Raw genomic sequence first — 25,057 nt, 5'->3', positions numbered from 1 at the left:
TTATGCTACAATAAAGTTGGTTAGTCTTAAAGGTGCTACTGGACTCTTTTTGATTTTACTACTACAGACTAACACGGCTAACTCCTCTGCATCTTTGACCATGGAAAGCACCTTCCTTCACAACAACCTCCTCAGAGGTTCCTGGCTGCTCTTCCTGGGTTTCCTCTGGAGCATCGGCTGGCTCCAGAGTAGACCCTGCTGGCTCTTCCAGCTCTTTGTCCTCTGAGGAGGACTCTGGGGCAAGTGGCAGGGTGGCAGAGCGAGGCTGGTGCACGTCAGGGTGAGGCTGTCTCACGACACCAAGGAATCTTTGGTGTCTGATCCTGTGCTTCAGTCAGGTCAGTATGTTTTATAACAAGCTTGATCATCTAGCTCAGTAATGGCTACTCTGACTGGCAGCAAACTGCTAGCAACACGTGTGTTGTTTGACATCTCTCACCTGAGATCCTTTAACTGGAACTGCCAGAGAATGAACTTGGAAATCTTCTGAATGTGCTGTACCACCCCATCTAATATATGACACTGTCTTACGCCATTGGTTCATCTAGCTCAGTATTGTCTATTTTAAATAGCACCAGCTCTACAAGGTAAAGGTATTTCCTAACACTAACTGCCTGAAATCCTTTAAAGGGAGATACTAGGGGGTTGCACCTACACGCAGAACATGTGCTCTGTTGTAGAACCAAGACCTGCTCTATGATCTCTTTTCTGATTCTGTGGCAAGTGGTTGCTGTTTTATCAGGTCTCAAGGACCTTCTGGCTATAAGTCTCAGGTTATAATTACAGGCAACAAATATCATTTTGTGGATTGCAGGGGCTGCATTTTTTAAGTTATTCTTGCTTTTGTATGATTAGTTAATGTTTTTCATTGTAAGCCACTTTGAGTGCAGATAGACTCAGGATACAATTTTAAAATAAATTCATAAAAATTCTAAATAAATTAACAAACTGGATGATAAGGACTTTTCCCGCCAATGATTTTATCAATAAATGTTCAGTGTGGGTGGGGGATGATCCACATTTTCTCCTTCGATGTGTCACTTCTGCTATAAGTATGGTATCTTTTCTTAATATCAAACCAGCAACATTTTGATGCTGCAAAAACACAATTCTTTTTCTGGTGGAGTGGGAGAGGAGCAACGCAACACACATGCAGTTGAAATGTTGTCCATTGCTTCTGTGTACCAGTTGGCTTCTTGAGTAATGGCCAATATTGCAGAGTGCTTCCCACTCACGACTGCTTTGTATCCCAGTCATTGCTGTAAAAGAATTGAATCAGACTCTGATAACTATACTGAGTTGCTTAGTAGTTTCCCTTCATTAACTGGAATCTGTTGAGAACACAAGCAACCCAGTCCAGGGGCCTTCCATCATGAGAAGAATTCATCCAAGAATTTTCTTACTTATTTCAGTAGAAGAGGCATTTCTGCCCATCTGTCCCTGTGCATATTCAGAGCAGTCACTGTCATTGAAATGAATGAGGAAGCACAGGAGCATTTTGTATGTATCAGATTGTCTCTGGAGCTGTGAATGGGAAGTGTGGAAAAACTGTAGGGAGCATGTGTTTCATTATCTGTTTCCAAGGAACTCAAAAGTACTGAAAACTGAAGAATGTTGCCTTCATAAATTCAATAAACATAAATAATTGTAGGGAAAAGTCTGTACAATTGTGTGCATGTTAGTTTCCTGGGGAATAAACCATCGGATTCTGCCTTCTGAACATTCTGATGTTAAATTCCAAAATCCATTAAACAGGATAATTTACAGTGTTCTCAGGCTTTGCTTATGGAACTTCATTTATAGTTTTCCATCTGGTTTTGAAAAAAATCAGTAATTTAAGCAGAAAAGGAAAAATACTAATGCTGATAGGTGATGCTAAAGAAATTGGTTTACTTTCTAAGAAGTATATTCATTGATCTTGCCCAGTGCATTAATTTTGAAAGTAATGTCGACCTTGGCAAAGCTTGCAAACTACCGAAAACCGAAGGGAGTAGCTATAGCTTTGTGTCAATTTGTCAAAAGTACCTACTTCAAATGGATCATTCTATGCATGCTTTTGTAAAGAAGCCTACAATTGGTGAATGGCAACAGTAAAGTGTTGTTTAATTTTGGAGTCTTACACAGAACCCTCATGTGGAATGTCAACATAAGAATAGAACAAACGGAGACTATTTTCTTTCCACATTACCTTTTTTAGTAAGACAAACTGTTCAGATGTAAGGTTTTTTCTAGTATCTAAGGATAACAATTTATTTAGGAATGCAACAAATATACACTTTTCCTTTTCTTTCATCCACTGGCACTTCCCTACCCCACCCCCCTCAAGGTAGGAAATGTCAATTACTTTCATTTTTCAAGAAATTGGCATCAGATCAGCCCACAGGAGAATTTCCTAAAATGTAATTTTATGATGTTAATTCAAAGCCAAAACCTTGGAGCAAATTTATTCATCTACCAGTTGTCAGTTGTCTTCTGTGTGAACACTTCGTCACCTATATGCTATGTCAGTCTGAGTTCCAGCAAATAATCACGCAGACACCATCTCTTGGTTGGAATGGCCACAGCTTTATTGATTACAGCTAGATGGAGCATTGGCCAGGCATATGGGCAATAGATCATCATTGGCATCGGAAGGTCCTATTGCTGTCTGATGCATACAACTCCAGCCCTATGCTGGTGCACCACAGCAAATGTTATTCCGCTGTCAGGCATGCTGGTCGGCCTTTGCCTCCCAATCCACAGGGATGAGCTGCCTGAATGCCCCACTCATCCTTTTAGGATCCAGCCCAATGCCTCAAACCCGCCAAACCCATAAAGTTGTGACAACTCCCCTGTTGCCCTGAGAGAGAGGAGGGTGAGAGGGAACATGCTGCTCCTGCCAAAGAATCATTCGGAATGGTGCTGACCACGTTGCTGGTCAGGAGGAGGGCTGGCTACTCCTCCTCTTCTGTCTTGGCCATGCCTGCACTCATCCTTGCCCTTGATGCCAACTCAGCCCACGGTGAGTCTGCAAGCTTCTTTTGTCACCTATGTGCTACGTCAGTCTGAGTTCCAGCAAATAACCATGCAGATACTATCTCTTGGTTGGAATGGCCACAACTTTATTGATTAGATGGAACATTGGCCAGGCATATGGGCAATGGATCCTCATTGGTATCGGAAGGCCCTATTGCTGTCCAATGCATATAACTCCAGCCCCGTGCTGGTGTACCACAGCAAGCGTAATTCCACTGCCAGCCATGATGGTCGGCCTTTGCCTCCCAATCTGCAGGGGTGAGCTGCCAAAATGCCCCACTCGCCTTTTTAGGATCTGGCCCAATGCCTCAAACCTGCCACAGGAGGAAGGCCGAAGGCCCGACTCCCACCAATGATCCAACTGCCAATTTGGCCCTTTTGGGAAAAATTCCTCCACAGCCCTGGGGATTTTCGCTGCGGCCACCCAGGGTCCCAACTGCATCCCCCTATATAATTTCCTTGCTCCTCCTGGTGTCACCTTCGAGCTGCTTGGCCTCTTCTCCCAGGGGGATGCTGTGCCTGCAACTAGATCAAACAACGTTCGTGCTTTCCCTCCTTCTGACGTAGCCCAAGTATGCTCTTGAAGTCCATCAGCCAATGGCCTGTATGTGGTCTGCTGACAGCCCCACCTCCACTGCCATGGTGGCCACCCTGATCCGGAATGAGTGGGAGCCATACTCCTCTGCCAGGAGTCCTGCCACCTGGAGGCTGGATTTCAAGACAGCTGTGAACTGAAACCTCATGAGCAATCTCTTGTCAGCATGGACCAAGAACTGGCCTGCAACCGGGGGGTGCATGCCCAGGTAATCCCGGATGGGGCAGGAGGCCCTGTTCCCTGCTGCTCGGAGCTGGACCACTACACTCTGCCCCTGCTGGTCTGTCTTGGATTGCTGGACCTTGGCCTTTCAGCTAGTACTTTCAAGTGTGATATCCCCCACTGCTAAGGCCCTGCCCAATGGATCTCTAGCTGAGCTTTCTCACCCGGAAGACCCCATAAAATGCCAGGGTGAAGGTCACCTTGAACAGTATGGTCTCAAAGGGATAGCAACATACTCTGGGGAGGTGCCCTAGAATGCTTAGTAAAATGTTTGCCATGATCCGCCCTGAGCCTGCTGGTGCAGGGAGGGTGGAATAGAAATTGAAAATAAATAACAAATAAATAAATAAATAAATAAATAAATAAATTGGATGCCTGGAATCCTTGTGGGGCAGTTCCCTGTGAGCTCAGCCCGCTATGGCATGCCAGGCCAGGACGTTGTTGTTAGGGTCTTTCCTTCCTGTTGCTTTGTAAAAGAACGAAATAGCAGCCACATGCATTTTTATGGTCTTGGGTGCATACCCGCTCTCATCCAGCCTGGCTAAGTATTCTAGAAATGCTTCCTCCAGTACCTCGCCCCCTTCCTGGCCAAGCCTTTCTGTGAGGAAAGCCGTGAATGTTGAGACTGCTGCTGAGTATGCTTGCTTGGTGGATGCTGCTAGCAAATTCAATACTCCTTGGATGATCCAACATTCCCAAGCTCCCACAGCTCCCAAGCTCCCATAGCTTCTCTGGGAAAGGGTCTGGGTGGGGCTCAGCATTTGGTGCCATGTCCCAGAATCTCTCCTCCTGAAAGTGAGAAAGAGCGTCTGCTATGTCGTTCTTCACCCCTGATATATGGTGAGCTCCGAACACTATGTTATGCTGCAGGCAGAGGAAGACCAACCTGTGCACTAACTGCATGACCCGTTCCAAACGTGAAGATTGCTGGTTCACCACGAGGACACTTAAGTCCTCGTGGTGAACATATCTTTCCCTTGTCTCATGCTTTCCTGAGTCATCCTCTAATCAAGATGATACCATAATCATGGGGAGATTTCTTCTTCCATGTGATATATTTATTTGCCACCTCAGGTATCCTTTTATCTAGTCAAGGATGTGTAGTGTGTTGCTGCTTGCTGGAGTAGGGTAGCCAGGAGATTTCCCCCCTTTCTTCTTGGTTCCTCTAACTGCACTGCCACATCACACACGGTACAAAGAACTGGGGACTCTTTTCACTGGCATTTTGTGCAGAAGCTCCCACTCTCTACCTGGATTTTAAAGACTCCTACTTTTTTTCACTTCACATGTCTGATGAAGAGAGCTTTGACTCTTGAAAGCTCACACCCTGGAATTCTAGTTGGTTTCTACTGGATCCGAAGCTTGCTCTTCTATTACAGACTAACACAGCTACCCACCTGAAACTGATCCTAGGATTGTACACTTGCAGATAAACATCAGTGGTTGATCTTACATAACATGATGACCTTGTTTTCAAAGTACGAGATAACCTGTCAACATTTTTGGGGTACTAGCCTGTGCTAATCAATGGCTGCAGTTTAATTTGACATTTAATATCTCCAAGTTTCTTCTGCTTGCTGCTTGCCCTTCATGATAAGAAAATACACTAACAACAACATCAACATTCACTCTATACACTGCCCTTCAGGACGACATAACGCACACTCAGAGCGGTTTACAAAGTGTGTTGTTTTTATCCTCACAACAATCACCCTGGGAGGTAGGCAGGGCTGAGAGAGCTTGGAGAGAGCTGTTACTGACCCAAGATCACCCAGCTGTCTTCAAATGAAGGAGTGGGGAATCAGACCCAGTTCTCCAGATTACAGTCCCGCCATTCTTAACCACTACACCAAACTGGTTCTCCTAATCCTTTATTCCATTCCAATGCATAAGGAGGTATGTAGGATTGGGTTTGTGAATGAGTCTTCATCAGACTATTCTTGTTCAGGAGGATAAAGTAATGTTTATGAATCCCAAAACCTTTCCACAAATACTTTCCCTTGGCTAATTAGAGCTATCAAAAGATCTGCATGGCCTTGGATCCTCATATCTGCAGGCTTGCCTCTCTTCCCATGTTCTGCCATGACAGCTCCACTGATCTGTTTAGGACCTTTGCATAAGTCCCCTTGCAAACAGGCAAGATCAACAACCACTTGTATCCATGCATTCCCTGTTGTTGCCCTGCATTTTATGGAATAGCCTGCCTGAAATAGTCAGGAGGATTCCCATGCTCCGAGTCCTGACATTCTGCAAACAATGCAAAATAGAGTTGTTCAGGAGAACTTTTGTATGAATGTAATAGGGCTATACTATGGCAGAATGGTTCAGGAGGGCACTTTATATGGAGTGGGGGACTATGGATTATATCACTGTTATAGGATGTATTATCACTCTGCTGCACTCTTGCCATTTCATTCTTTTTTATTGATGTAATACCATATTAATCCATTGTATCCACACACTCGGTATCATGATGACTCTGCTTATTTGGATTTTGGTAATCCTAGACCTAGTACAGGCTTGTTTGATGTCTCCTCATATTGATTGTATTGACCTACACTGTGATTATTAGATATCTCTTCATATGGACTGTTATCAACTTACACTTTGCAATCAGCTTTGAATCTCAGTGAGAAAAATAGACGATGAATAGAGTAAATAAACAAATTAACTAACATCTATTAAGCACTGAACTCATGGTAAAGGAGCTCAGGCACCTCATGGGAAAGGGTATTTCAGAACAAATAAGAGCTCAGGTGCTCAAAAGGAGAAAAAGTGTGCTAAAATGTGGTGTCAACATGTGAAAATTGTTGTTTTCACTTCCCTTCCCCTTTCCCAGTACCGTTGTAGTGTGTTCCTAAACAGAGTTACATTCTTCTAAGTCCACTGATTTAAATGCAGTTAGAAGGATGTGATTCTGTTTAGGACTGCACTGTTAAGCTCTTATTTGTTCTGCAATCCCTCTGCCTGTATTAGAAGACCAGAATCTCATTTCAGGAGTTTTCTAAATTTCACTGGTTTCACTAGATTCCTTACTAGAAGGAACTTCTGAATTTCTTCTGGCTCTGATGAGATTTAAGGCTTTCCCACCTGCATTAGCCTGTATCAGTCTTATGGCTTGCCATTCATCACAAGCTTAATAGTGCTTTCAGCCTTACAATGCAAGGTGAGGGTCGTAAGTTCACCCTTATTGCAAGACAGAGTTTGAAGGTCTGGGGAACTCTTCACTGCAGCTGTCCTACCCTTTAAATGAAAGAAGGATGTTATTTTACAGGCCTGTCTCTGGAGGCAAAGTATGGCACAGCAGAGTTTGTACATTCTTAAATTGCCTTTTTGCAGTATTACTAGCAAGATATGAAGCTTTTGCATTGCCAGCTGATGAGATAATTTGATATTTAGAGCTCTGTTCATTAATGAGCTATGCACCATTTACCTGGTTTTCTGTAGAATTTATGTGTCAGAAGTGCATAGTGTACCAAAAATGACCCATTCATCAAAATATTTTTTCCTTGGCATAATTGGCTAACCTATCACAGCAGCCCAAGGGACACATTACTTACAAAGGTGGGCCTTGCATTGAAAAGCAAAGCAGCTTTACCTTAGTTGGGAAAATTCAGCTTTGGCTTAAACGATCAGATAGTTCTTTGAGAGAATGTGCCAGTTGACAGGATGTTTGCTAAGTGGGGATATGGAGCTCAACTTAATTCCATGTTGTAGTGGTCACATGATTATCTATATATACGTATAAAGACAAGTGTCCTCCTGACTGACTTATCAACATCCAGCCCAAACTCCTGAACCTAGAAGCATGAAATTTGGGGAGGACGTTCCTTTTGTGGTGTAGAGGCTCACTAAGAAGGGATTTTAAGAAATTTGTCCCCTAAGGGGGTAAACTGTGTTTTCCCATAGGGATACAGATTCCCTGTGTGGCTGGGAGGCTGCTCCCCCCTCTCCCCACCAACTGTCAACTCAGCCACTCTGCCCTGAGGTCATTTGCATATGCAGTCTTGATTGGTCATCACCCCAACATTCTAAACAGTATGCAGGACACATGCAGTACTCAGGACACATTCAATTACTCCCAGTCATTGAACGTGTCCTGAGGTAAAAATACACCTCCCTTCTAGTTTTGCCAGTCTCCCTGTGGGGCCTGGCTTTCCTGTGTGGCTGGTAGACTGATGGGTCAGCTGTGGAACTGTGTTCTGAGGTAAAAATTAGGTCAAGGAAACTGCAGACAATTGAAGAAAGACAGTACAAGACTCCTGAAAAGGGATTTTATATAAAAGTCAGTATGGCAGCTGAGTTTTTAAATGTTCATGGGGAGATGGTGCATGACCTTTCTAGGGGTCATTTCAATGCAAACCTGCTGAAGGGCCCACCATACCACACCTCCCTCAGTCCAACTCCACCTCACACATCTTGGAGCCATCACCTCTTACTACCCCCAAGAAGCCTCCTGACAGACATTGTTCAAGATATACCAATGCTAAAAGGAGGAAGCAACTTAGAGATGTGGCAAAGAAAATACACACATCATACTTCTGCAGTGCACTGAGCAGCAGTGGGCAAGTCCTGAGTCCAAGGGAAAGGTGACCATCCCTGCAGGCCTGGGCACAGTAGTGATGACCCTAGCAGACCTAACAGCCATGATATACACTGATATTGTCACTATCATGAAGAAGTCCATGGACGGGCTGTGCAAGTGTGCCACTCTGACCCCCAAGAAAGACAAGGCTGCCATCATTAATGAAACACAACTTAACTCCCTCAAAGGGGCAGAAATGGAGTACAGATCAGTGGACTCAGTGGTGCAAATGGATGATACGGTCCACTACCCTGTGGAGTTCCTCAGCATGCTCAATCCTCTTGGCTTCCCAGCCCACAAGCTTCTCCTCAAAGTGGCGGCTCTAAAGTGGGGGAAAACCACCAATGAGGTCTACAAAGAGGTCCTTCAGGTTGTACATATTTTTCACTTTATTTACCACACTACAATCTTTTCATTTTAAAAATCTCTTCAATAAATGTTACATTTCGAAATTCACGTCATCAGTTTTAGGCATCAACATGCTTCTCTTTATTCAAACACTTTTGTGAAGCTCAGGTACTATGCTATTATACTACAAAGCCAACTCAACCCCCCCACCCCCCCCCCAAACCAAAAACGTTACTCACCCATAAATATTATAACTGGATTTAAAGTAGTTAAATACTGTAGCGAAGCATGGGCATCAAGCTAGGTTCATCATATAACAGACTGATTGCTTCTGACTTAATAAGCATGCCACCATCAAACTAGTTTTGAAATTTGGCAATACTTTGAAGGATGTTGTCAGCCTTCTCTGCTAGGTGGGGCTCAACATGCCTATGTAGAGCCAGTCAATTTGGAGTGGTGATATTTGTGAAGAAACAGGACTGCTTTGACCTAAAATCATACTTCAAGTTTAGTCTTGCTTGACATGAGTCAAAATGTATCATGGGAATGCTTGTTAATTCTAAGTAAGCTGCTTTCTGGAGTTCTGTCTGGGCTTGTTATCTGCTCCAAGTGCAAGACTTGAAACTGGGAGGATGGGAGATCTAAGGCAGAGAGCATTCCATCCAATTAATATTATCTGGAGCACAACTCAATTCCATGTTATAGTGATCACATGATTATTTCATCATATAGTCCATTGACTGGTCAACAAAATCACCCCATGATCCTAAGGAATATGGGATAAAAATGGACAGTTCAGTTATGCCTTTGACTTGAGTTTGGGGTCCAGCCTGGATCCTTGCCCTTGGCCATCTGGATTTACAACTATGCCTTGAAACCTGGAAACATTGATGCTGAAAGCTATTTTAGACTGGTGGTTGTGGTGGCAGAAAGTGCTATCAAGTTGCAGGCAACTTATACCGACCCTGTAAAGTTTTCAAGGCGAGAGACATTCAGAGGTGGTTTGCCATTGCTTGCCTCTGCACAGCAACCCTGGTCTTCCTTGGTGGTCTCCCATTCAATTAATAACCAGTCAGCCCTGCTTAGCTTCTGAAATCTGACAAGATCAGGATAGCCTGGACATTATAAGATTATTTTACTTTTTATTTTCTCTATAATTATTTTATTCTGCATCTGTGTGGTGTTTCATTGGTTTATGGCTTCAATCTGAAAATAGTGCCTAGGCCAATTTGACTCTCTGCTACCTTTTGTAACTTTTTGGCTGGGCTTTTTGCTGGTGCCCAGATATAGGCCAGCAAGACTTGAAATATTGTTCCCCAGCTTCTGACTAGGACTTAGTAAAATAACTGGTGGCAGCTACTGAATTTGGGGTAAGTGGTCCTTTGCGAAGGCCCCCCTGATCCTGTGAACTCCTTAGTTCTTGACAATGTTAAGATTCAGGGAATCAGGTATCCAATAAGCAATTTGGCAGGGAAGGATTCAGCCCCCTGATTAAAGAAGATGGCCACCTCTGCTTTGTAGATCCTGGCTGATTTGGCCATGTGGATCTATGCCATTGTAAGTTCATGGCTAGACTGGTGTACCATACTCTATAAGGGTCTGCCCATGGCACAACTCAGCAACTCTAGTTGGTACAGAGTGCTGGAAGCTAGGTGAAATATTTGTATTGCACCTATTTTGTAGCCACTCCATTGATAATAGATCAGCTGCTGGGTTCTGTTCGAGGTATGGTTACCACCTATAAAGTTCTTCATGGTCTAGGAGCCACATCTCTGCTTCCTTTCTTGATATGCTCTGCGGAGACAGCATCACTCACCTGAGAAAAGCTTCTGAAGGTGCCACCTGGCAAACAGCTGTCTGTACCTGAACCTTCTCTGTTACGGTTCCCACTTGGGGGAATGGCTAGCCTGACAAGGTCAGGAAGACTCCCATACTTCTATTGTTCTCTGTAATGTGTAACATGGAATTGTTCAGAAGGGCATTTTTATAAAGGGAATGGGAAGGTAGTTAAATGGAACTGTTCAAGAGGACACTTTTATACAGGGAATGGGGTTATAGTTTTAATGTTTGAAAATGTTAAGGCAGTTCTTTTAAAATTGCATTGTTTATTGGATATATTACACTGCTTTTATTTCACTGTACGCTTGTTTTATAATGTAGTTTTATTTTATTATTTGTTGTATATATTATTTGGAATATTGTATATATTAAACCAAAGCTCAGTCCAGCCAAGTCTGAGGTATTGTGGTAAATAGAGAAGCTGCTCAGAGATTGTGGAGCCTGCCTGTCTTGGAGGAGGTTGTACTCCCTGTAAAGGAGTAGGTTTGTAGTGTAGGGGTGCTACAAGGTCCCGAACACTATGGTTGGATCAGTTCTTCTAATGCCTTTTTTCAGGTCTAGCATGATCTGGCCACTAGGAGTGTGCAATTCTAAATCTCCCATTTTAGAATTGAATCTGGGGTTTTGGAATAAAGCCACTGCTGTTTTTTTGGTTTTTGGTGGCCCCAGAGTGATCTTGTTTGTTTCATTATTACCGTTATATGATGAATTTTGGCATTGGCCAAGCATGCCTTTTGCTGCTTCCCTGTCTGTCCTTGCTTGTGGGGGAGAGGGAAATGGTGCTCTGGGACAACGAACTTTGCTCAGAAGCCCCCCAAAATGGCACCAAATGCACTCCTTCTCTTTCCATCAACCCACTAAGTTTTGTGCACAAGCAGAACACACACACATAAACAGCCCCTGAGGAGAGTGAGTGTCAGCAAGCAGGCACACAAAGTGCTGGGAAAATGGATGCCACTTCCCTGACTGTCCTTGTCAGGGGGGGGGGGAAGAGGGAAATGGAGCTCTGGGGCAGCCAGCTTTGCTAAGAATGCCCCCTCCCACGGTACTGAACACACTCCTCCTCCTCCTCTTTCCATTGACCCACTAAGTTTTCTGCACAATTATCTTTGTATTCTGATGGACTATTTCCTGTTACTCCTAGGAGGGACTTCTGCTTGCTCTACTGGGGGCCTGTCCTCTCTCCCCACCCCCCACTACCAAGTCCATCTACCTTGTGTCCTCCTGAAGAAGACAGCTGATGACGAGTGGCTGCAGGAGTGGGCTACTGAGGCTATCCATTACCTGGCCCCAAAAACGGGGTTGTCAGAGACTGAAATGGAAGAGGATGAGGAGGCAGAAGACCCTTCCTGGTTGAGAGCCTGTTTAGAGGTCAGGAGGAGGAAGCCAGAATGATCTGACAGTCGCTCGACACCATGCTAGAGGAGATTGAGTTGGACCTCCTCAAAGAAGAGGCTATGGGCGAACAAAAGCACAGTGAGCGTAACTTTTTGAAGGAATAATCTAAAAAAGCAAAAAAAGGGAAACAAAGAAAAAGTACCCTTCCACTCCCAATGGAAACCTGCTATGTTATAGGAGCTTCCCTTATTATAAAATCACTCCTGTTTCTCCAAAATTCAATTAATGGAGCAAATGGCTGTTTCTCACTGTTATTTGACTTGAAACCAAACACAGACCTAGGCTGACCTTCTGCTAATGGGACAACTTACAGTTTAAAGCAGGCCCATTCAGAGTGCGTAGCAGTAAACCATCATGCAGTTTTTGAGTACTTTAGGCGCCCTGCATGGGACTGCCATTGACAACTGTCCACATATAAACTTTAAGTTGTCCAAAAAATTCACCACATAGCCAGATCATGTGACTTAATCATGATTATATGGTACATTACTTCCCTCTGCAAAATATATGCTTTAGATGAATCATATTACATACCTCCCTTATATTAATGTTACCTATTTAGAACACCCATTTCCCCACCTTCACTTAATATGCAGAATATCTTAGATGGATAGTGGGTTCTTACTCATGAGATGTGCTATAAGACCCCTTTGTCCATTTGAGAGACCTGGACAGTCTTTAGAAGAGTGGGTGGAGTGGGGTCCCTGACATTTTGATACCATTTGCTGGAAAAAGTCCTCTGAGGAACATATGGCACTTTGTGCAACCTTCCCCGTTGAGACCCAGTTTAGGCTCCCACTTCTTTTACTTTATGCTTTCCCCCAGAAAAACAAAGGGCTTCAGAGAGATATGCCATGCCAGTTGCTAGTTATTTCTTCCCCCAAATGGGTGACATTATAAACTGAGGCAACCTCCCCCCCAGCTGTATCCCGTGTCTTCTTAAAAATGTCATTTTCCCCATGTACAGGGTGTTGCTTGCAACAGGTTATGCACTTGTGCTTGGCGAGACATAGAAACCCTGGAACATGTTTTCCTGTACTGTACTTATTGTGATATACGCCTCACACTTATTGATCCATTGCTGAGAGAGCAAATAAGGAAATCTGATAAATGTAAAATTATTTTCCTATTGGCTACTTGGAACCAAAAGGTGATTGAAACTGTAGCTAAATTTTTGTATCTTGCGTCTATGAGGCCAGTTAAGTATTTGTAGACTGAGTTTTGATTACGTGGAGTGTTTTTGTTCTTAATATGGATGTAATGCCAATAAGGGTTGCTGCTACTGAAACATGGCTATTCCCAGAAGTCTTCTTCCATTTGTAGCTGGTGTGCTGACCAGGCTTCTGAAAGGTATGAAAGATGCTTCGATGAGGAGAGAAAGACTTTTGTACAAAGTGATACATTGTATGTCGTATCTTTCTGTAACAAGTATGTCTTTTCCAACTCACTCAGCGCTGCCATCTACTGTAGAAAATAATTTTCCTGAAGTATTTGATAAAACCTGACTAAGACTTGTACTCTGTTAATTGAAAGTTGGTAATCAAAGTCAGAACTTTAGTAGCACATTCCATTATTCATCCTGTGCCTTGAGTCCCAAGCTATAGGTGTGCTGCAAGCAAGACAGACAAACGAATTGTGTAGGGGCATGGTGTAGGATTGTTTTCAAAGACAATGTACACTTGGTTCTGGTAACCTCCCCCACCCGAGAAAGCAGAGCACATTATTATTATTATTTTATTTTATTTTTATTTTATCGTATTTATATTCCGCCCTCCTCGCAAGCAGGCTCAGGGCGGATGTATGAATGTATGAATACTTCAGCACTACCCTACTACCATGCACTGCACTTTGTTGCCAGTTTGAATAAAAGAGAAAAAAAAGAGGGTAAGTACATGATTCACCTTCCTCCACTTTTGAGTCATTTGTGTCATCAAACAATATAGTCTCTGCCTCAGAAGGGGCAGATAAAGGGGAGAGAAGGCTTGGAGACTCTGACATTGTTGTCATGGGATCTGTACTGGGAAGGAAAGGGTCAAGTTAAGTTTAATAAGTTACTGTCACAGAAAAACACATGCGGAATAAGTAGCTGTTAGCAGTGGTGCAACCTTTGAAAAGGTAACAATAATGAACCGCTGAACAACCACCCGCTTGTAACAACTTAAACTAATTTTCAACTGGTTTAGTAAAACTGTAGCTGTAAAAAGAAGAGGAATTAGCCTCTTTTATGGAAAGCTGGAGGGAGTGTGCCACTGGGCACGTCATGCTGCTGTAACGCGACTGTGCCACATCATAGTCCAGGGATGGATGGTTTGCAAGTTGGAGGTTAACCTTCATGAAGACCAACACATGCCATGGAGGAGGCATGAATGGTGACAACTGAGAACACTCTGTGAGAACACTCTTTCACTCTGTACACTTGTAGGAGGGCAGGAGGGAAACATCTGTACCCCTAGGGAGAGGTCTGGCCAGACTACCTCCTTCTTGGCCCAGTATTACAGGGCTCAGTCTTGGGCAATTTGTAGGGCTCTGTGAGGTACTCCCCAACCATGTTCTCTGTTTCATACTCCCTCCTGAGCCTCCAGTTCCCTTTGGGGCCATGAGCCTACCCAAAGGCGTTCAGGAAGAATGTCCCTGAGGCAGGGACAGGGAGATTCTGCCCTGGAAAAGGCTGCAATTGGCTGCAACCTTCCATACCTTCCTCCTCCTCAATCCTGGAGAGAAACCCCTTGCTGCCTGCGTGTGCCTCTCCTCCTTGCAGAGGTCTCTCCTCTGCTGGGGGAGATAATTAGTTGCAAAAGCAAACACACCCTTGAAGCATGAGTTACAGATGGCTGCAAGAATGTAGATCCTGTCCATAATCAGAGGAGGGAGTTGGTGCTCAGTGCCCTCTTTCAGCCTTTTCACCAGGGCATGCACTGATGCAAATAGCAGAACATGGTCTTCACTGGGTAAACTGAACTCATCTCGATCCCCCTGAAGCTCCTTCACCAAGGGAATGACATGACCTAAGGTACTTGTTTCAGTGCAGAGCGTCATTCAAGCCCTTGAAGGGCTTCAGGACTAACACCATTTGGGCAAGAGTTTTAAACTGCACAGAAAAAAGGTTCATTCCCACTTGTGTGATGTTGATCTTACCAGATAACTCATGCAGGGCATTCTTTTGTTCCACCAGACACTTGAGCATGACATAGGTGGAGTTCCACCAAGTAGAAACATTGGTGATGAGGTGGTGCTCTGGCATGATCCACTTCTGCTTTTCATGAAGTTTGTTGGTGGTCTTCACACTGCATGAGAAGGGGCCTGAAATCTTCCAGCAAAGCAGGGTCAAGTGGTGGGACACACTGGGATGTGTCTGCTTTTCCAAGATGAGGGCATCTTTCATGACAAATGAAGGAGGTGGGTCACACAGTAAATTTGAGTGAGTCCCAAGTCATCAACTGCTGCTTGTATGTTTGCGCCGCCGTCTGTCACCACAAATCCAGGGGTGACATCACTGCCTAGTCACTCCTCTATGCTCTTTTTGAAGGAGGCAGAGATGTTGGCTGCTGTGTGGTCCTCATCAGTAATCTGGGTGTGGAGGAGAGCCTGCTGGTAGCCAGCCTGGTGGGACCTCTTAATCACTCTAACTGTGATATAAAATGCACAGTTCTTCCCAAAGCTCAGGACAAGTGTGCTTTCATGTGATCCCTGATTGCCTTAAAAAGGGAAAGCACAACGGTCCTGCTCAGTGTAGTGTGAGAAGGAATCTTGTACCAGGGGTATGCATCATGGAGCAACAGCTGGAAGGCACTATATTGAAAAGTTTGCTATTCAGAGCAATTATCTAGGCAATGAGCTGACTGACCCTCTTGCATACCTGCCTGAGCCCACCCTGAGGCACACTCTAGTGCCTGCATCAAGAAACATCTTCATCAGTGATGTCTGTTGCCTCCTGCCTTGCACTGTTGACATAAAGGAAAGAGAACTGGAGGTTGAGATTGGGGAATGGGTCTCGAAGAAATCTATTGTCAACCTGGCTTAAATATAAGACATTTTTAGAACAGAAGAAACCACTTTGGATTGTACCAGCTGAAGTAATCAACCCAAATATGGAATATCAGGGAAAGGAATGGCTTACCCTCAAAGAACTAACAGTATTAGACAACAATGAATTGAAACTTAAACGAAATGAGGAGTTGCCATTCAAATATGGTTGGTTTCAATATAGGCAAATTAAAGACCTATTTGATTCAGATCAAAGAAAGATTGGTTTTAGATGTAAAAATTCAGAGCTGGAGGAATTATTGTTGGGAGATAATAGTAAAGAAATATCTAAAATGTATAAATTGTTACTGAAGTGGTTTACAGAAGATGAAATAGTTAAGGTACAAATGGTAAAGTGGGCTATAAATTGTAACAACGAAATAACTATGGAAGCATGGGAACAATTATGGAAAAATACCTTAAAAATATCAACTTGTACCAGTATTAAAGAGAATGGTTATAAAATGTTGTATAGATGGTATTTAACACCGAAAAAGTTAGCTATAGCCAACAAACTGCTATCCAATAAGTGCTGGAAATGTAAGGAGCATGAAGGATCTCTATTTCACATGTGGTGGACTTGTCAAAAGGCTAGAGACTTTTGGTCTAAAATATGTGCTGAAATGTCTTTGATACTGCAATATAATGTTGCTAAAAATCCAGAAATGTTGCTATTATCTTTACATTTAGAAGAAGTTAATAGAAAGGATAAGATATTGTTATATTATATGTTAGTAGCAGCAAGAATTTTATATGCTCAATACTGTAAAAAAGAAGAAATACCGGAAATTGAAGAATGGACAAGGAAGCTGTTGTACATGGCTGAAATGGATATATTAACCAGAAATTTAAAAGAGCAAGATCCAGGAATTTTTTCTGGAAGATTGGAAGAAGCTTAAGAAGTATTTGGAAAAGAAGTGGGATGTTAAAGGACAATTGTGGTCTTTGGAGGGATTTTAAACCTTATTAAATAAGATTTTATTGAGGGGAAATATATATCTATATCTATATCTATATAGATATATATAAAGATTTTTACCAGGGTCAATTTAATAGCAATTATAGCATAGTAATAATTTGTATGAATTAACGGGGGGTTCGAGTGTTGTTGGAAGTCAACAGAGAAAAGGAGGAGGGAAGGGGGTGGGGTTATATACTTATGAGGATATAAATTGAATTAGTTGTATGTATCAACCAATTATATTATATTACCTCATCCAATAAAATTTATATATATATATATATATATATATATATATAAAAAAAGAGATTGGGGAACGGGTCATCACCCCTGTGGCTAGTGGCTGGACAGCCACCTTAACCAGCAGGATACCTATGTTGCTGAAGAAGCACTGCATGGTGATGCTTTTTCAAATGGCTCATCAACCCAGAAGTGGAAAGATGAGCAAGATCTTCCCCCTGGCTCATCTTCAACCTGCAGAGCTGGCACTAGGAATAGAAGGGGTTATCTGTTTTCTGGAAATATTTCCATACAACAGAGGTCAAGGTGCGCCCCCTCTACCACTTGTGTGTGTGTGTGTGTGTGTGTAGGGTTCCTGTTGGGCTTCCTGTCATTATGTGATCTGGGAAAAGACAATAGTGTGACAGGAGCATGAGGGGTTCCTGAGGAGGGGGTTGAGGTTTGATGTTCTGAAGGAACAGCAGGATCTCTTTCTCTTTCACACAGCCATGGCTCCCCTCCCTCCCCACTTGTAGATAGCTAGATCCCACAGTAACTTGTGAAGGGGCCTCAGTGACAGTTCCCTTCTCTAGTCCCTCTGTAAGCCTCTGCATTATTGTGGTGACTGCTGGCTTGACTTCCTCCTTATCAGTGCCAAGCAACACACCACTCAACCATTTCCTCTGGTCCTCTTGTGGTTGTCTAGTCACAACAGACAACAGAGGTTCAGGGAAAGCAGCAACAGGCCCATGTCCAGTCTCATCAGCTGGCTATTGGACCACTATAGGTGTCTCAGTTGCAGGCTTGGTTGAGCCAACACAGGGGTGCCTACAGGCGCTCTGCTGCCAGCCTACACAAAGGGAGTGTCAAACCACAGGTCTACCCCCACCCCTTCCTAAAGCTATCCTTCTCATTCTCTTACCCCCCTTCAGTACCTGCTGCACCCCAGGGCCATTCTTAAGTGGCCTACCACTCATAGTGTGCACAGTGTAGACTACGTAGACTCACTTCAGTAATACTACTAGGAGAGCAGTTTGATCAAACCAAGTCCTCCTAGTAATATATCACAAGGGCCAGTGCACAGTCCTACATGCTCAACAGACACAGCTAATCAAATCACCCCAACTCCACACACTCCAGTTCACCACAGGGATTAGAGCCAACAGTTCTGGTCAAAACCAAATCAAACTATGGTCCCATATTGTCTGTCAGTATCAGGCAGGCCTTCAGGACAAGAGAAGAAGATGTTATTGCAAATTCCACACACATGCACAAGCTTCAGAGCCCAGGTCTGTCCACTGCTATCAAAGACAGTAGACCTGATCTTCCAACCTCTGATCTGGAGCCCAGATCTACCAAGCCTGACTTCCAATGGAGGTCTACTACCCCTATTGCCACCAATGGAGGTAGAGCTGGCCTCCGAGCTCCCAGACAACAGGTTAACTTGCCAATGCTTTCCATGCAGGTAGACTTGGCCTCGGGGATTCTTTTGGCCCATGTTTGGAAAGAGAATTTCCCACTCCAAGGGGCAGGCTTCCCATGAGACCCCAGCCTCAAAACACCACTTTCCATCATCCTTCCCACTCCTTCAGCCAAACCCCTGCCCAGGCTTAATTTTCAGCCCTGCCCACACTCCACAGCAGTGTTCCCTCTCTTCCTAGGCTTAATGTTTATTCCCTCTGCCCCCACCCCGCTTTCCAGACTTTCTTCCTTTCTGCAGCCTGGCCTCTGTTTCCCAGTATTATTAGTCCTGCCTTGGATGGGTCAAGGGTCAGCCCACCTCCAGGGTTTTAGAGGAGCCATCCACCAGGGGGCCTTACAATCACCCAGAATTATAACTGATCTTGAACAAACAGAGGGTAGTTGGAGAAAGTGGCTGATTTTGCAGCTGGACTCTATGATATTATACCCTTTCCTCCCCATGGTCTGACTTTTGCAGGATCCATTCCCAAATCTCCAGGAACTTCTCATCCTGGAGCTGTAAACCCTTACTAGGTTGCCAGCCTCCTGGTGGGGCCTGGATCTCTCCCAGAATCATAACTGGTCTCCAGATGACAGAGATCAGTTCCCCTGGAGAAAACAGCTGGACTCTATAGCAGTATACCCAGCTGAGGTCTCTACTCTCCCCCAATCTCACCTACTCCAGGATTTACCCCCCAAACATCCAGGAATTTCCCACCCTGGACCTAGTAATCCTATTTTTCAGCGTCCCCCAGCTGCTTTCCTTTCTCCTTCCCCAGCCTGATGGAGTTGGGCCCAGCCTTGATTTACCTCTTTTGACATCCAAGTGGTCCTGATTTTCCATTGGCTGAAAGAAAATGCTGTTGCCATGGAACAGGCTTCCCCCCCTCTCCTAAATTGATGAGCTGGAAGGAGTAGAGTGGCAGTTCTCCCCTGAGTTTCCATAGGCTGAAAGACATTGCTGTTGCCATGGAAACGGTAAAAAAAAATAGAAAAAGGTTTGCCTTTCCCCCTCCTCTCCAAGGTGATGGGCTAAAAGGAGTAGAGTGGCAGTTCTCATCTGAGTTTCTGTTGGCTAACCTAACCCAGGAAAGCTGGATTTAGCCAGATCACATAAAACTGGCTTTTCCCCCAGGTCTCAGATCCAGATCATACACCTCTACTAGCTACTCATGTGTTTCCAGGCACAATTCAAAGTACTGGGTTTTTTTCCCCTTTAAGGCCCTAACTAGATTTGGGCCAGGGTACCTGAAGGACCATCTCTTCCGACACTATCAAGATCCTCAATTAAGATCTGCCTCTCAAGTCCTGCCCTCTGTGTCTCTACCTTCAGATGTAAGGTGGATGGCAATTAGACATGGGCATGAACCACAAAAAAACCCAAACCATGTGGTTCGTGGTTCATGGGGTTTCCACGAACCAGGAACCACAAACTCCCACAAACTGGGGCAAGTTCGCAAACCAGTTTGTGGTTTGTGGGGTTTAAATGCCCCTTTCTGGCTGCTTAGCAGCAGGGAAATGGGCATTTGATTGTTTATCAGTCCCTGGCTCCAAGGAGGCCCGCCTGGCCTTGACTAGAGCAAGAGCTTTCTCAGTCCTGGCTCCTACCTGGTGGAACACTCTGTCTACCGAGACCAGGGCCCGGCAGGATCTACTATCTTTCCTCCGGGCCTGTAAGACAGAGTTGTTCCACCAGGCTTATGGCTGAGGCTGTGCCTCCACTGGCTGGAGGATATAACATCTACTCCCCTCCCTATGAGAGCTGCCCATCACTGTTCTGAAGCTGCTGCCATGTTCAATTGCACTGTTGCACTTTCTGTAACCAACGATATTGCTGCCACCAAGAAAAGAGTGCTGCTATTTTTAATATCTTTATACAATGTTTTTAATGTTTTATGTTTAATGTTTAATGAAATGCTTTAAATGTTTTAATGTTGTTATCTGCCCTGAGCCTGCTTGCGGGGAGGGCGGAATATAAATACGATAAAATAAAAATAAATAAATAAAAATAAATAAAAGGCCCTTTCCTGCCACTTGCAAGCGGCAGGGCCCTTTAAACGGGCCACAAACCCCAGCCCCAGCCCCACACTTACCTTGATTCACAGCTCCGGCTGCCCTGTGGGCCCACGGCCACCTCCTCGTACTCCTGTGAGGGGTGAGAAGGCCGTTTTTGCCTCCTCCGCCACTGCGGGGACCCACAGAGTGAAGGAGGAGGCCAAAAACAACCTTCCAGCCCTCAAATGGACACCATGGCAACCATTTGAGGGGCGGGAAGGCCATTTTTGGCCTCCTTTGCGGCCCTGCGGGCCCTCACGGCAGCAGAGGAAGCCAAAAATGGCCTTCCTGCCCCTTGCAGGAGGAAGGGGAGGAAACCACTGCCGCGGAGCCACCAGACAAGATAAGTGTGGGGCTGGGGCTGAAGGGCTGGGGTGGGGGTGCTGGGGCTGGGGTTGTGGGGTTTGGGCATTTATAGGGCCCTGTTGCTTGCAAGCGGGTCAAGTTTGGGTCATACTTTTCTATAGTTCACATCATAGATGGTTAAAAAAGTTATTGTTGGGTGATGTAGTTATTATTGGAAGATGAAGGGTGAGTGTAAATCTTCAGGTGGGTAGCCATGTTGGTCTGCAGTATAAGACCAAGATCTAGGTCCAACAGCACCTTAGACCACCTAGAATAGATATCCAAGGTATTAAGATATCCAAGGTAATAAAGAGTCAAAGGCCTCTTTATTATCCTATGTTATGATTCTTGTGTTTATGCAGCAGCAGAAGAAAATCCACTAGACTATATCTTTATTATAATTTGGAAATCTTTCACATTGGAGTATCTTAAAAGTATGTTCGGACATCCTTAGGCTAACAGGTAACAAGTTATTCCTTGCAAGAAAGGTTCCTTTAGATATTGCACACAGAATGGCTGTAAGTTATTACAAAGTTTTTGCAGAACAATAATTTATTCCACAAAATATTAGTTAATGTGAACTAGAATTTGTTTTCATGCTGATAAAATATTTCCAAAAGGCAAGCTCTTCCCATATTTTATTCATTCTCCTCCCATCGCTTGTGTTTGTTTGTCTTTTCATTTATACAATGCCAAGTTTTTTAAACAGAAAAAAATGAAGTTTTCCCCCCTTGTGGACACACATGCTTGTTATAATCCTTTTGAATTCAAGGAACATCACTTATATTCTTTCAGTCCACATTTAGATTCTAAACAGTCCTTATGACCTTTCTGTTTTATCATAGAACCTCTGCTTCAGTTGTGGGCACTGCTCCGTCATGTCACTTTAGGGAACTGTTAATCGTATAATTAATTCCTGCTATAATTTCAATTAAACGACTAGACACCTTGGCTTTGCACACCTGTCTCTGTAAAATGAATGGTCCCTATTATTATAACACTGATGATTGAAATTGTGTGGGTTGCATATGGTTCTACGAGGTGCCATTTTAACCTTGGAAAGGTGCCTTTAAATATAAAGATAATTACTTTGACAAACTGTATTTTAACTTTTAAAAACATCTCTCCATTCTCTATAGATAAGTGCAAGCTCCATAGTTATGTCAGAGAGAACGGGTGGCTTTTTCCCATTACTGACCACTGTGGCGATGAACACTTGCAGTGCAATGCAAAGCAGAGTTAGACCCTTCTAAGTCGATGGGCTTAGAAGGCTGAATTCTGCTTAGGATAGTGCTGTTGTTTATTTGTTTTGTCATTGGATTCAGTTCAGTTGAAAAGAAAAGAAAATTTGGTTCTAGAAAGAATAAAACAGATTTGTTTTAAAAGTGTGAATTTCATGACTTACTTTGCAACCCTATGCAGAGTTACTCCAGATTCAGCAAATGGATTTCTCTATAGAATGTTTCCCTTTTCTTGATATTGTCATAGTTTGGGGGGTGGAAGGCTTCATGAGTCTATATGTGAAGGTACATCATTGCAGACGGCTACCACCAGATGCCAGCGAAAGATATGAAGCACTTGCAGTCCCTCATAATCCCAGCTCTGAGACCATTTATGCTTTAATAAGCAAAAGGCCCATGCCCATTCATCTTTCATTTTATACCAGATTTCTTCTCTTGAGAGCAACCATGTTGTTTTCTTTTAATTCAAAGCAACGTGTGATGCTTCAGTAACTACAACATGGGCAAGTAAGCAGCTTCTGGAAATAAAAAAATAACAAAAGGGTGAAATGCTGCATCTGAATTTTAACATAAAACTGTCATTTTACAATTGATTACAAGTTCTAAAGGCCATTGTTTCGTGCCGGACATTGTAGATGTGTTGTTAGATAAGTGAATTGAAGACAATCCGTTTATGTTAACAATTTACTACTTCTTTGTAAGACACCTACAAAATAAGCATGTCCGGCAGAGATTTGCAAGTCAGATGATTGTCCACAACACATTAAGATCTTGTCCTCCAATTCTAGTTTTTAATAGGGTCTATAAACTTTATGACGTTGCCCAGGATTTAATTAGCTTTGGTAGTCTAATAAATTGTAGCTTATGGGACAATGTGAATTAAATCTGTTTTACTTATTTTGACCTTTTGTCATTCCATGCAAGAAGTTTTTTTTTTAAACTATATTCAACATCAAGAAAGAATTGTGTATACATTGTGAAGTTTAAAGTACTGGCATGAGATAGCTATTTATTAATCAAGCATTAGTTATGGTAGTTAAGCATTTAGGGATAATAAAATGTAAATGTGATTTCACTGTAAACTATGTTTCTTGAAAATGAATATATTCTTGAAGAAAAATGGTTGCAGTAATGTTATTGGGAATATTAATCATGTATATTTGCATATTTTGCAGATGGCTATGCAGATACTTCTTAAAATACGTAACAATTTAAGAAAATGTTTTTATTAATAAATACAGCAAGACCTCAATTGTCTGGTCATTACAATGTAAAATATAAATTCTTTGTGAAAGTGTTGCTTACTTTAGAGCTATGGAGATGACTGCTATCTTATAAGGTAACGGGGAACAAATTAATTCACTATCTTTTTATTTTTAACTAAATATGCATATTAAAAATAAAATATTTCTTCTACCCATAGCCCATAATTTCTAGAAGATTAAAGTCAGAACTAGAAATGTCATGAGAGAATGTAAAATGTAACATAACATACATATATAGCATTATCAGCGTGGTATAGCAAGATTTGTGTCCAGTGTGGTATAGCAAGATTTGTGCCCATATATAGCATTATCAGTGTGGTATAGCAAGATTGGTGTCCAGATCAACAAGATTTTCAGGATATAAGCTTTTAAGAGTCAAAGATATTTCTCTGAAACAGTGTTGTACAGTGGATAAGCAGTTGGTCTTAGATTATGGATGCCTGTATTTTTATTCATAGGACTGTCTGAACAAGGAAGTTTACTACATCTCTAGCAAGTCACTATTTCTTAGCCAATCTTACTTCACCTCAGAGAGTTTGTTGTGAGGATAACTCCCCGTACACCTTCCCGAAATTATTGCAAGAAGGGTGAGGAACAGTTATGAAAAAAAGACCTGGTTGACACTAGAATAACGTACTTTGTTCTCATACCATACAATGATAGTCCCCAAGTAAGTGATGTTCTTGATGGCTATGGTGCTTCTATTTCTTTAACAACACTGAAAAAGCGTTTACTTAAAATTTAGCTATTCCCCTTATCAGTGAAAGCTTCTGCACAGGTGCTGATTCTCTCATCAAAGTATCTAAGTATTGCAGCAAAGGGGCTTGTAGAGTCACTGGCGGGCAATGTTATAGCCAGGAGATGAGGCTGGGGCAGAGGGCAGGCTCCTAGTTCAAGGCGAGGGGGCATTTTGGCAAGATGGGAGGAGGAATGTGAAATCAAAAAAGGGCCACCATTTATCATAAAAGGAAGAGATAAAGGGATTGTTATTTTGGTTTTGTACGTTATGTGATATTTTCTCTAATATAAACTGATCCCAAATTTTCATGAGCCATTGATCTGTGGTTGGGAGAGTTTTCTGATTCCATCTTGAAGCTATTAACGATTTGGCTGCTACTAATAGGCGGCCAATTAATTCACATCTAATTAATGGTATATTTGAATTATGCCAACAGACAAGAAAAATAATCTGTGGGTTAAACTGAATTTTATATCCTCTGATGTCTTTCATTTGGTCAAGAATTGTTTCCCAGAATCCCATGACTGCTGGGCAATGTCATCAGCAGTGCACAAATGTACCAATCGCACTACAGTTTTTCCAACAGGTGGGTGAATTGTTTGGATGTATTTTGGAAATTTGGCGGGGGGGGGGTGTAAGATACCAATTGGTCAAAATCTTAAAGGACTGAAGTCTTGTGCTAATTACTTGAGAAGTCAAATTTTTAGAAGCCCATATTTGTTTCCATTGCTCTTGATTAATAGTAA

The sequence above is a fragment of the Eublepharis macularius genome, chromosome 4, assembly GCF_028583425.1.
Source record: "Eublepharis macularius isolate TG4126 chromosome 4, MPM_Emac_v1.0, whole genome shotgun sequence".
Classification (NCBI taxonomy): Eukaryota; Metazoa; Chordata; class Lepidosauria; order Squamata; family Eublepharidae; genus Eublepharis; species Eublepharis macularius.
Note: the sequence above shows the minus strand (reverse complement) of the source record.